General features: G+C 34.7%; 1 pseudogene; it reads right to left on the minus strand.

The window, feature by feature from the left end:
* Positions 1-12,004, minus strand: part of LOC120133533 — a 36,653-nt pseudogene that overhangs the window by 9,790 nt on the left and 14,859 nt on the right.

Raw genomic sequence — 12,004 nt, forward strand, 5'->3', positions numbered from 1 at the left:
CAAGGGGTTCATCAGAAATTGAAAACTAAAAAATTTCGGTACCGTTGGACATACTATTCACCAACATCTCTAAGTAAATTAGTAACCTGATTTGCGATTCCGAGAGCTAACATAGCGTTATAGACACTCTTGACCGACGTCTTCGATTCAGGTGCAATTCCCATTACCGGAACTGTAACATCCCAAACACCAGGTTAGTGACCAAATTGTAAAATTTTAGAATTTAATGACTAAAGTAGATAAAATGAAAAGTTTAAGGACTTAAGTGTAATATTTTTATGTAGGAATGAATAGAAAAGAAGGATAAATATAAGGGAAAAATGGTCATTTGGAAAGTAAATGAATTAAAAATTTTGTTGTGGTTATGATATATACACGTGGAGCTTTGAAAGGGGAAAAAGAAAATCTCCAGAACTATCTTCACTCTTCTTCCTCCTCTCAACGTGAGCTCCCTATCTAAGGTGAATTTGAATTTTAGCTGGTTATTTCTTGCAATTAAAGAGTGGTTTTGATTGATGGAACATTAGGAAAGATTATGGAAACTTAAAGGGATGATGAAACTAAAAGAATTGCGAGTTATGGAGGATTGAAAATAAAAGGTTTCTAAATGGAATTTTGAAACAGAGTTAGTAAGTAAAATTTAAGATTAAATTTAACTTGTCATCAGTTAGAATAAGAAGTGTAAGGTGTTATAAATGAAATTAGAATATGTTGGAAATTTAGCAAGATTTTTGGTTTCAAGAATTTTGATGAGATATTGAAGATAACGATGTGTTATATGATATAAAATGATTTGAGTAAGTGTAGTTAAGTTTAGTGGCATGAAAGGAGTTCAAAATGGAAGGTTTAAGTAAGTACTGGTAAATTTTCAGGTTAAAGGAGTGATTTCTGGGCTAGGAGTATAGGTATTGATTCATCCAGTATCGATACTTCAAAGAGAAATGGGTGATATTTGGGGTATGGTATCGATATTGTATGAACAATATCGATACCATAAGCCAAATGATGATAAGTTATTCAAGGAGTATCGATACCTAAGGGGTACAATCGATACCAAGGGTTTCGATACCATTAGGCAAGTATCGATACTATTTTTGAAATAGAATTCCAGAATCGAGAAACGGTATCGATAACTAAAAATAGTATCGATACCACAATAAAGGAAGTATCGGTCCATACCTTGGGTACCGATACTACTCAAAGTGAAAATATGAATTAGGTACTTTTTTTAGCTTAGATTATTGATGATCTATTCATAAGGTTTAGAATTCTAATATTAGTATCAAATGTATAGTAGTGTAGATATCGAACATAAGCTAGTTTCGGAACAATCGAAGAGTTAAGATCGATCGATCGAGAGATAATGATTTATAAGAGTTGATTTGGACTAAGTGAGGCTAAGGTGAGTGCCTATTATATTATAATTGGTGTTTTATGGAAACAATACATGTGATAAGTCTATTTCCTATGTTTGATTTCATGGTTTTATAGTTACAAGCATGTAGATGTCATGATTATTATGAGCACATGCATAAGTGACACAGGTTTATATGTGATAATATATGTTATGTGATCCATGTGAACCTATGAGAACAAAGCACAAGCTATATGATAAAATATAAGTAATTATATGCACATGTTATAAATGTTATGAGATAGAACCTATGTGATTACATGAGAAAAGATATGAGCTATATGAGTATATGTATATGTAACGATTTGATTGATTAAGTGAACATGTGAAACCTGTAAATAGTAAAGCCCATGTTATGTGATATGAGAGATGTAGGTATAATTGGCATGCCAAGAGTCGAGGGTTCTACGCGGTCTTTCGGGACATATATGTGATCCTTTGAAACATATATGCGGTCCTTCGGGACATATATTTGGTCTTTTGGAACATATATGTGGTCCTTCGGGATATATATGTGGTCCTTCGGGATAATTCTATGAGGTTCTTCGAGATAATTTTATATGGGGCTCAGTGCAAATTGATACGAGCTGTGGTGACAACATTGGTGCACAACCTCAATGCACTCACATACATTAGGTTCTCAGTAATGTATATGGGCTAATAAAAGATATAAAAAGAATTATCGTTATGATCAAATTTCATGTTATTATTTGTTCCATGTATGATTATACATGTCATTGTTGAGTAGATATATGATAATTGTTATTACATGATGAGTTTATAGGATCCAAGAAGTTCGAAAAGCAAGAGTAGGCAGCATAGACGACATAACAGCATCAAAGATCAAATCATAAGCCATTTAACAGTAGGATCTTTTATTGTAACAAATAATGTTGGTATGCATTTAAGGGTTAAATGGTACTGATCGATTTTGTAAACTTTTTGATTTATTGTATGTAAATTATTTCACTTTTAATATTAATGAAAGTTTAAAATTTTCATCGATTTAGTAAGAGCAAATGTTTTGGGAAAAGTCAATGTGACACATCGGATTTGTATCCGGGTCGGGTACGGGTTGGGGGTGTTACATATAATGGTATTAGAGCTATGGTTTAGCCAATTCTATGCATAAACCAAAGTCTAGAATGTCTTTAAGTGTATACATGCCAACATAAAAGTAACAACTTCTAATATGATAGATTAACGAGTATGTTGTCTTGCTAATAGTGTTATATGATTATGTCTTATTAGATGTCTGAATATGAGAGTTCCCGAATTGAAGGGGGAGATTCTAAACTGTAAGGAAATAGTAATTCACTGGCCCTAACTAGGTAATGTAAAGAACAAACACCTCACAGAGTGCATGTACAAGATCAATGAGCTTTCTTTAGGATGTTAGACGCTATTCTGATTCGTTTCCAACCTCTTGCTCCTTCAACTACTAAGATGAATGTATGAAAGAATTGAACGAATTAGGAGCTCCTAAATTCAAAGGTGATTTAGAGGAAGGTCCTATTGCGGAAGACCTCTAGTTGAATGACGTAAATATAATGCTAGAAGGACTCCACTGTTATAAGGTGAAGAAAATAGATGGAGTGGTCTTTTTGCTTCGTGGGCGAGCTAGAATATGGTAAACGAATGTCACCATGAGAATGACAAATGATCAAGTGATATGGTCCTTATTCTTGGAAGAGTTCAAGCATAAGTATATAGGAGATCAGTTTATCAGGAAAATGAAGCAAGAGTTTATGAATTTGAAGCAATGGAATAGCACCATGTATGAATACGAGTGTGAGTTTAACAAGTTAAGTCTCTATTCTAAAGAACAAATATCCTCTCCATAGAATCGATGATTTGTTTGATTAGTTAAAGGGAGCATCGGTATTTTCAAATATTGATTTGCGTTTTGGAAATCATCAATTGAAGATTCAGGAAAAAAGATATTCCAAAAATGACTTTTAGAACAAGATATGATCATTATGAGTTCATTGTTATGATGTTTGGGGTAACGAATGCACCTACTGCTTTTATGGATCTTATGAATAGAATATTTCAACCTTATTTGGACTAGTTTGTAGTTGATTTCATTGATACTATATTGGTGTATTCAAAGTCTAATGAAGAGCATAATACACATATGAGAATAGTCTTGCAAATGTTACGAGAAAAAAGCTCTATGCCAAATTTTCTAAGTGCGAGTTTTGGTTAAATGAAGTGGTATTTTGAGGACATGTGATTTCTGTAAAGGGAAATCAGGTTGATCCTCAAAAGATAAAAGCCATTGTGGAATGGTAAGTTCTAAAGATTGTGTCTGAAGTTAGGAGTTTTCTAGGGCTTGCATGTTATTATCAAATGTTCGTTAACAAATTTTCGATGATAGCCTTGCCTCTGACCAAGTTGATGAGGAAAAATATAACCTTTTTTTTTGGAATCCTGAGTGTCAAGAGAGTTTTGAGGCATTAAAGAGAATTTTGACAGAAGCTCCAGTATTGGTCTAATCCGAATCGGGTAAGAACTATGTGGTTTATAGTGATGCATCCCATAATGGCTTGGGATACGTATTGATGCAAGAAGGGAAAGTAGTAGCTTATGCTTCTAGACAATTGAAACCTCATGAGAAGAACTATCCAACACATGATTTAGAATTGGCGACAGTAGTGTTCGCTCTCAAGATTTTGCGTCACTAGTTATATGGGGAACGTTGCTATCTCTATACGAATCATAAGAGCTTAAAGTATCTGATGACTCAGAAAGAATTAAATTTAAGGCAGAGGAGATGGGTGAAACTCCTAAAGGACTGTGATGTGAAAATTGATTTCCATCCTAGAAAAGCGAATATGGTTGCTGATGCCCTAAGTCGAAAGACGTTTGTAGCCTTACGAGCTCTAGATGCAAGGTTTTCATTAGATGGAGAGGGTGGTTTATGAGCAGAATTTAAGCTTCGACCAAGATGGTTAAATCGAATCAAAGAATTGCAAACTAAAGATGAAAAATATTTGAAGAGATTGGAACAAGTAAAGTATTAAGGAAAAAAAGATTTTAAGATTAAACCTGTTGGGAATCTATATTATCAAGGGAGACTGGTGATTCAAGATGATGAGGAGTTGAAAAAAGATATGTTAACATAAGCTCACTGTAGTCCGTTGACAATGCACCCTGGTGGAAACAATATGGTATATGGATCTTAAGAGTCAATATTGGTGGTTGGGAATGAAAATAAGTATCACAGAATTTGTGTCTAAATGTTTGACATGTCAACAAGTCAAAGCTGAGCATCACGTTCCTTCAGGACTATTGCAACCACTCTCAATTCATCAGTGGAAGTGGGAGAATGTGACAATAGATTTTGTGACAGGGCTACCTTTGACTTCAAATAAAATAGATTCGATTTGGGTGATATTTGATAGATTGACTGAGTCAGCGCATTTCATTCCAGTACGAGCTGATTTCTCCATGGATAATTATGTTGAACTGTAAATCAAGTAAATTATTCGATTGTATGGTGTGTCTGGTTTAATTATTTCTGACCAAGATCCTTGATTTACATTGAGATTCTGGAAGACTTTACATAGAGCGTTAGGAACTCAACTGAACTTTAGCGAAAGAATTGAAGGGACTAGGAGCTCCTGAATTCAAAGGTGAAGTAGAGGAAGATCCTGTTGCGGCGGACCTCTGGTTGAATGATGTAAAGATAATGCAAGAAGGACTCCACTGTTCTGAGGTGTAGAAAATAAATGGAGTAGTGTCCTTGCTTCGTGGGCAAGCGAGAATATGGTGGATGAATGTCACCATGAAAATAATAAGTAATCAAGTGACATGGTCTTTGTTCTTGGAAGAATTCAAGCATAAGTCTATAGGAGATCAGTTTATCAGGCAAATGAAGCAAGTGTTTATGAACCTGAAGCAATGGAATCGTATTGTGTATGAATACGAGTATAAGTTCAACAAGTTAAGTCGCTTTGCTGCAGAACTTATTCCGATGGAGAAGGATGCCTGTGAATGGTTTGCTGAGGGCTTACGTCCTCGAATGAAAGAGATATTAATTGTCTTGAACCTGTCCTTATTTCAAGAGGTAGTCAACCGTGCTAAACCTCTAGAGAGAGATCAGAATGAAAGGTTTGGAGAGAAAAGAGCCCATACATCTAAAAGAACTGAGGCTTCATCGATTTCAGCACCACCTAAGCAGGGTAGAGATTCTGGTTTAAGATCTCAGGCAAGATCTGAGTTAGTTTCATCCTCTGCTAGAGGATCAAATCAGATGAGAGCTAGACATACTCAATCTATGTGGTCTGGAACTGGGAGATCTAATCAGGGTCAAGCCAGATACTTTCAGCTATGTGGAAGAAGTCATACCCGAGTGTGTCGAATAGTTTCCAGAGCCTGTTTTCGATGCGGTGACATCAAACATTTTATCCGGGATTGTCCAATGATGCTAGAGAGCCTGCACAGTCTGAACGATCTGCTTCGATAGTCCAGAGAGAAAGAGGTAGAGTTAGAGGAAGGAATCAGCCTGAATCCTCTACTCAGCATAAAGTTCGCTCAACTGCTCGGGTTTACAACATAAACACCAATAAAGAACGTGATGATCCAGAGATAATTGTAGGTACTTTCTAATTGTATGATAAATGTTTTTTGGTATTGATTGATCCATGTTCAACTTATTCATATATTAAAAGTAAGCTGATTAGAGAGTTGAGAATTCAATTAGAAGTGACAAATAGTGATGTGATAGTGACCAACCCATTAGGGCATAATGGTCGGGTTAATCAAGTATGTCGAGGGTGTCCCATAAGAATCCAGGGAATTGAATTCCCTGCTAATATGTTGGAATTACACTTTGACGAATTTGAGGAAATTTTGGGAATAAACTGGTTATATAATTTCCATACAAATATTGATTGTAGATTGAAAAGAGTAACTCTGATTAGTTCCAATGGAATAGAAGTAAGTGTGATCAATGAAAGATAGAATCCGTTAGCAAATGTAATATCAGTGATGTCGGCAAAGAAGTTATTGTTACAAGGATGTCAGGGTTTTATTGCTAATGTGATAGATACTAGAGCCAAGAAGAAAGGGTTAGAAGAGATTTCCATAGTCAGAGAGTTCCCCGATGTCTTTCCTGCAGTGTTACTAGGATTACCTCCAGATAGAGAGGTTGAATTTCAATTAGAAGTAATTCCTGGAACAGCGCCTATTGCAATGGCACCTTACCAAATGACACCAAAAGAGTTGAATGAGTTAAAGATTTAGTTACATGAATTATTGGACAAAGGATTTATCAGACCAAGTGTGTTACCTTGGGGAGCTCTGGTATTATTTGTAAAGAAGAAGAATGGTTCTATGAATCTATGTATAGACTATAGACAACTCAACAAGGTGACCATAAAGAACAAGTAACCTCTCCATAGAATCGATGATTTGTTTGATCAGTTAAAGGGAGCATCAGTATTTTCAAAGATCGATTTGCATTCTGGCTATCTTCAATTGAAGATTCCGGAAAAAGTTATTCCAGAAATGGCTTTTAGAACAAGATATGGTCTCTATGAGTTCATTGTTATGTAGTTTGGGGTAACGAATGCACCTGCTACTTTTATGGATCTTATGAATAGAATATTTCAACCTTATCTAGACCAATTTATAGTTGTTTTCATTGACGATATATTGGTGTATTCGAAGTATAATGAAGAGCATAGTATACATCTGAGGATAGTCTTGCAGATTTTATGAGATAAAAAGCTATATGCCAAATTATCTAAGTGCGAGTTTTGGTTAAATGAAGTGGCATTTCTAGGACATGTGATTTCTGCATAGGGAATTCAGGTTGATTGTCAAAAGATAAAAGCCATTGTAGAATGGTAAATTCCAAAGATTGTGTCTGAAGTTCAGAATTTTCAAGGGCTTGCAGGATATTATCGAAGGTTCGTTAAGAACTTTTCAATGATAGCTTTGTCTTTGACCAAGTTGATGAGGAAAAATATAACGTTTATTTGAAATCCTGAGTGTCAAGAGAGTTTTGAGGTATTAAAGAGAATTTTGATAGAAACTCCAGTATTGGTCTAACCCGAATTGGGTAAGAACTATGTGGTTTACAGTGATGCTTCCCATAATGGCTTGGGATGTGTATTGATGCAATAAGGGAAAGTAGTAGCTTATGCTTCTAGATAATTGAAACCTCATGAGAAGAACTATCCAACGAATGGTTTAGAATTGGTGGTAGTAGTGTTCGCTCTCAAAATTGACATCACTACTTATATGGGGAACGCTACTATCTCTATACGGATAATAAAAGCTTAAAGTATCTAATGACTCAGAAAGAATTAAATTAGAGGCAAAGGAGATGGATGGAATTCTTAAAGGACTATGATGTGATAATTGATTTCCATCCTGGAAAAGTGAATGTGATAGTTGATGCCCTAAGTCGAAAGACGTTTGCAGCCTTACGAGCTCTAGAAGCAAGGTTGTCATTAGATGGAGATGGTGGTTTATGTGCAGAATTGAAGCTGCAACCAAGATGGTTAAGTCGAATAAAGAATTGCAAACCGAAGATGAAAATATTTGAAGAGATTGGAACAAGTAAAGTATAAAGGAAATAAAGATTTTAAGATGTAACCTAATGGGAATCTATATTAGCGAGGGAGACTGGTGATTCCAGATGATGAGGAGTTGAAAAATGATCTGTTAACAGAAGCTCATTGTAGTCCGTTGATAATGCACCATGGTGGAAACAAGATGTATATGGATCTCAAGAGTCGATATTGGTGGCCGGAAATGAAAAGAAGCATCACAGAATTTGTGTCTAAATATTTGATATGTCAACAAGTCAAAGCCGAGCATCAAGTTCCTTCAGGATTATTGCAACCACTCTTCATTCCTCAGTGGAAGTGAGAGAATGTGACAATGGATTTTGTGACAGGGCTATGTTTGACTTTGAATAAAAGAGATTCGATTTGGGTGATAGTTGATAGATTGACTAAGTCAGCGCATTTCATTCTAGTACAAGCTGATTTCTTCATGGATAAGTATGTTGAACTGTACATCAAGAAAATTATTCGATTGCATTGTGTGTCTGGTTTGATTATTTCTGACCGAGATCCTCGATTTACATCGAGATTTTGGAAGACTTTATATAGAGCGTTAGGAACCCAACTGAACTTTAGCACAACATTTCATCCTCAAATAGATGGCCAGTCTGAGCGGACTATTCAAATTCTAGAAGAAATGTTAAGAACCTGTGTGATAGAGTTCAAAGGATATTGGGAGAAGTATTTACCACTTGCTAAATTTGTTTACAATAATAATTACCAGTCAAGCATGAAGATGGCTCCCCATGAGGTTTTATATAGGAGGAAGTGTCGTACGCCCTTGAATTGTTATGAGCTTAAGGATCGAGAAGTTCTTGGTCTTGATTTGATTAAGGAAGTAGAGGAGAAAGTTCAAGTGATTTAATATAACCTCAAAGTGGCAGCCGATAGATAGAAATCGTATGTTGGTCTTAAGAGAAAAGAGATTAAATTTCAAGTCAGATAAAGTATTCCTAAAAGTGTCTCCTTGGAAGAAGGTGCTAAGGTTTGGATGAAAAGAAAAACTTAGTCCTTGGTTTATTATGCCATATGAGTTCGTTAAGAGAGTAGGACTTGTGGCATATCAGTTAGCTTTGCCATTGAAAATGGAAAATATTCATGATGTTTTATATATTTCCATGCTTCAGAGATATAGGACTGATCCCTCCCATATTGTTACACTAGAAGAGATAGAAGTTCAGCCTAACTTGACCTATGAGGAAGAACCAGTGCAAAGTAGAGGAAGCATTGTGGGAACGTGAAGAGGATATGCGTAATCTGTACCCCCATCTCTTTGTGCAATGAAAATTTGAGGACGTATTTTCTTAAGGGGGATTTGTAACATCCCAAATACCGTGTTAGTGACTAAATTATAAAATTTTAGAATTTAGTGACTAAAGTAGATAAATTAAAAAGTTTAGGGACTTAAGTATAATATTTTTATGAAGGATTGAATAGCAAAGAATGATGAATGGAAGGGAAAAATGGTCATTTGGAAAGTAAATCAATTAGAAGTTTTGTTGTGGTTATAATATATACACGTGGAGCTTTGATAGGGGAAAAGAAAATCTCTAGAACTATTTTCACTATTCTTCCTTCTCTCATCGTGAACTCCTTATCTAAGGTGAGTTTGAATTTCAGCTGGTTATTTCATGCAATTAAAGAGTGGTTTTGAGTGATGGAGCATTAGGAAAGATTATGGAAAGTTAAAGGGATGAAGAAACTAAAAGAATTGTGAGTTATGGAGAATTGAAAATAAAAAGGTTTCTAAATGGAATTTTGAAACAGAGTTAGTACGTAAAGTTTAAGATTACATTTGACTTGTCTTCAGTTATAATAAGAAGTGTAAGGTGTTAGAAATAAAATTAGAAAATTTTGGAAATTTAGCAAGATTTTTGGTTTCAAGAATTTTGATGAGATATTAAAGATAACAACGTGTTATATGGATATAAAATGATTTGAGTAAGTGCAGTTAAGTTTAGTGGCATGAAAGGAGTTCAAAATGGAAGGTTTAAGTAAGTACTAGTAAATTTTCGGGTTAAATTAGTGATTTATGGGCTAGGTGTATCGATATTGATTCATCCAGTACCAATACTTCAAAGAGAAATGGGTGATATTTGGGGTAGGGTATCGATATTGTATGGACAATATCAATACTATAAGCTAAAAGATGATAAGTTATTCAAAGTGTATCGATACCTAAGGGTAGTATTGATACCAAGGGTATCGATACGATTAGGCAAGTATCAATACCATTTTTGAAATAGAATTCCAGAATCGGGAAAGGGTATCGATACCAAAGCACAGTATCGATACCACAGTAAAGAAAGTATCGGTACCATACCTTGGGTACCGATACTACTCAAAGTGAAAATGTAAATTAGGTACTTCTTTTAGCTTAGGTTATTGATGATCAATTCATAAGGTTTTGAATTCTAATATTCGTATCAAATGTACATTGGTGTAGATATCGAACATAAGCAAGTTCCGGAATAGTCGAAGAGTTAAGATCGATCGATCGAGAGATAACAATTTATAGGAGTTGATTTGGACTAAGTGAGACTAAGGTGAGCGACTATTATATTATAATTGGTGTTTTATGGAAGCAATACTTGTGATAAGTCTATTTCCTATGTTTGATTTCATGGTTCTATAGTTACTCAAAGTGAAAATGTGAATTAGGTACTTCTTTTAGCTTGGTTATTGATGATCAATTCATAAGGTTTAGAATTCTAATATTCGTATCAAATGTACATTGGTGTAGATATCGAACATAAGCAAGTTCTGGAATAGTCGAAGAGTTTTGATCGATCGAGAGATAACAATTTATAGGAGTTGATTTGGACTAAGTGAGGCTAAGGTGAGTGCCTATTATATTATAATTGGTGTTTTATGGAAACAATATTTGTGATAAGTCTATTTCCTATGTTTGATTTCATGGTTCTATAGTTACAAGCATTTAGATGTCATGATTATTATGAGTACATGCTTAACTGACACATGTTTATATGTGATAATATATGTTATGTGATCAATGTGAACCTAAGAGAACAAAGCACAAGCTAGATATAAGTGATTATATGCACATGTTATATATGTTATGAGATAGAACCTATGTGATTACATGAGAAATGATATGAGCTATATGAGTACATGTATATGTAACGATTTGATTGATTAAGTGAACATGTAAAACCTGTAAATAATAAAATCCATGTTATATAATATGAGAGCTGTAGGTATAATTGGCATGCCAAGAGTCGAGTGTTCTACGCGGTCCTTCGGGACATATATGTGATCCTTGGGAACATATATGCGGTATTTCGGGACATATATTTGATCCTTTTGAACATATATGTGGTCCTTAAGGATAATTCTACGTGGTCCTTCGGTACAATTCTACGAGGTCCTTCGGGACAATTTTATATGGCACTTAGTGAAAATTGATACGAGCTGTGGTGACAACATTGGTGCACAACCTCAATGCACTCACATACCTTAGGTTCTCAGTAATGCACATGGTCTAATGAAAGATATAAAAAGAATTATCGTTATGATGAAATTTCATGTTATTATTTGTTTCATGTATGATTATACCTGCCATTGTTGAGTAGATATATGATAATTGTTATTACATGATGAGATTATAGGATTGCATATTCCATGAGTTCACTATTGCATTATTGTATATTATATGCCTTACTAAGTCTATGACTTAGCTTGTGAGTGTTTTACACGTAGGATCCAAGAAGTCCTAAAAGCATGAGTAGGCAATAGAGACTGCATAACAGCATCATAGATCAGATCAGAAGCCATTTAACAGTAGGTACTTTTTTTGTAAAAAATAATGTTGGCATGTATTTAAGGGTTAAATGGTACTGATCAATTTTGTAAACTTTTTGATTTATTGTATGTACATTATTTCACTTTTAATATTAATGAAAGTTTAAAATTTTCATCGATTTAGTAAGAGCAAATGTTTTGGGAATAGTTAATGTGACAATTCGGATTCGTATCCAGGTCGAGTACG

Source organism: Hibiscus syriacus, unplaced genomic scaffold (genome assembly GCF_006381635.1).
Source record: "Hibiscus syriacus cultivar Baekdansim isolate YM2019G1 unplaced genomic scaffold, ASM638163v2 tig00110584_pilon, whole genome shotgun sequence".
NCBI classification, from domain to species: Eukaryota; Viridiplantae; Streptophyta; class Magnoliopsida; order Malvales; family Malvaceae; genus Hibiscus; species Hibiscus syriacus.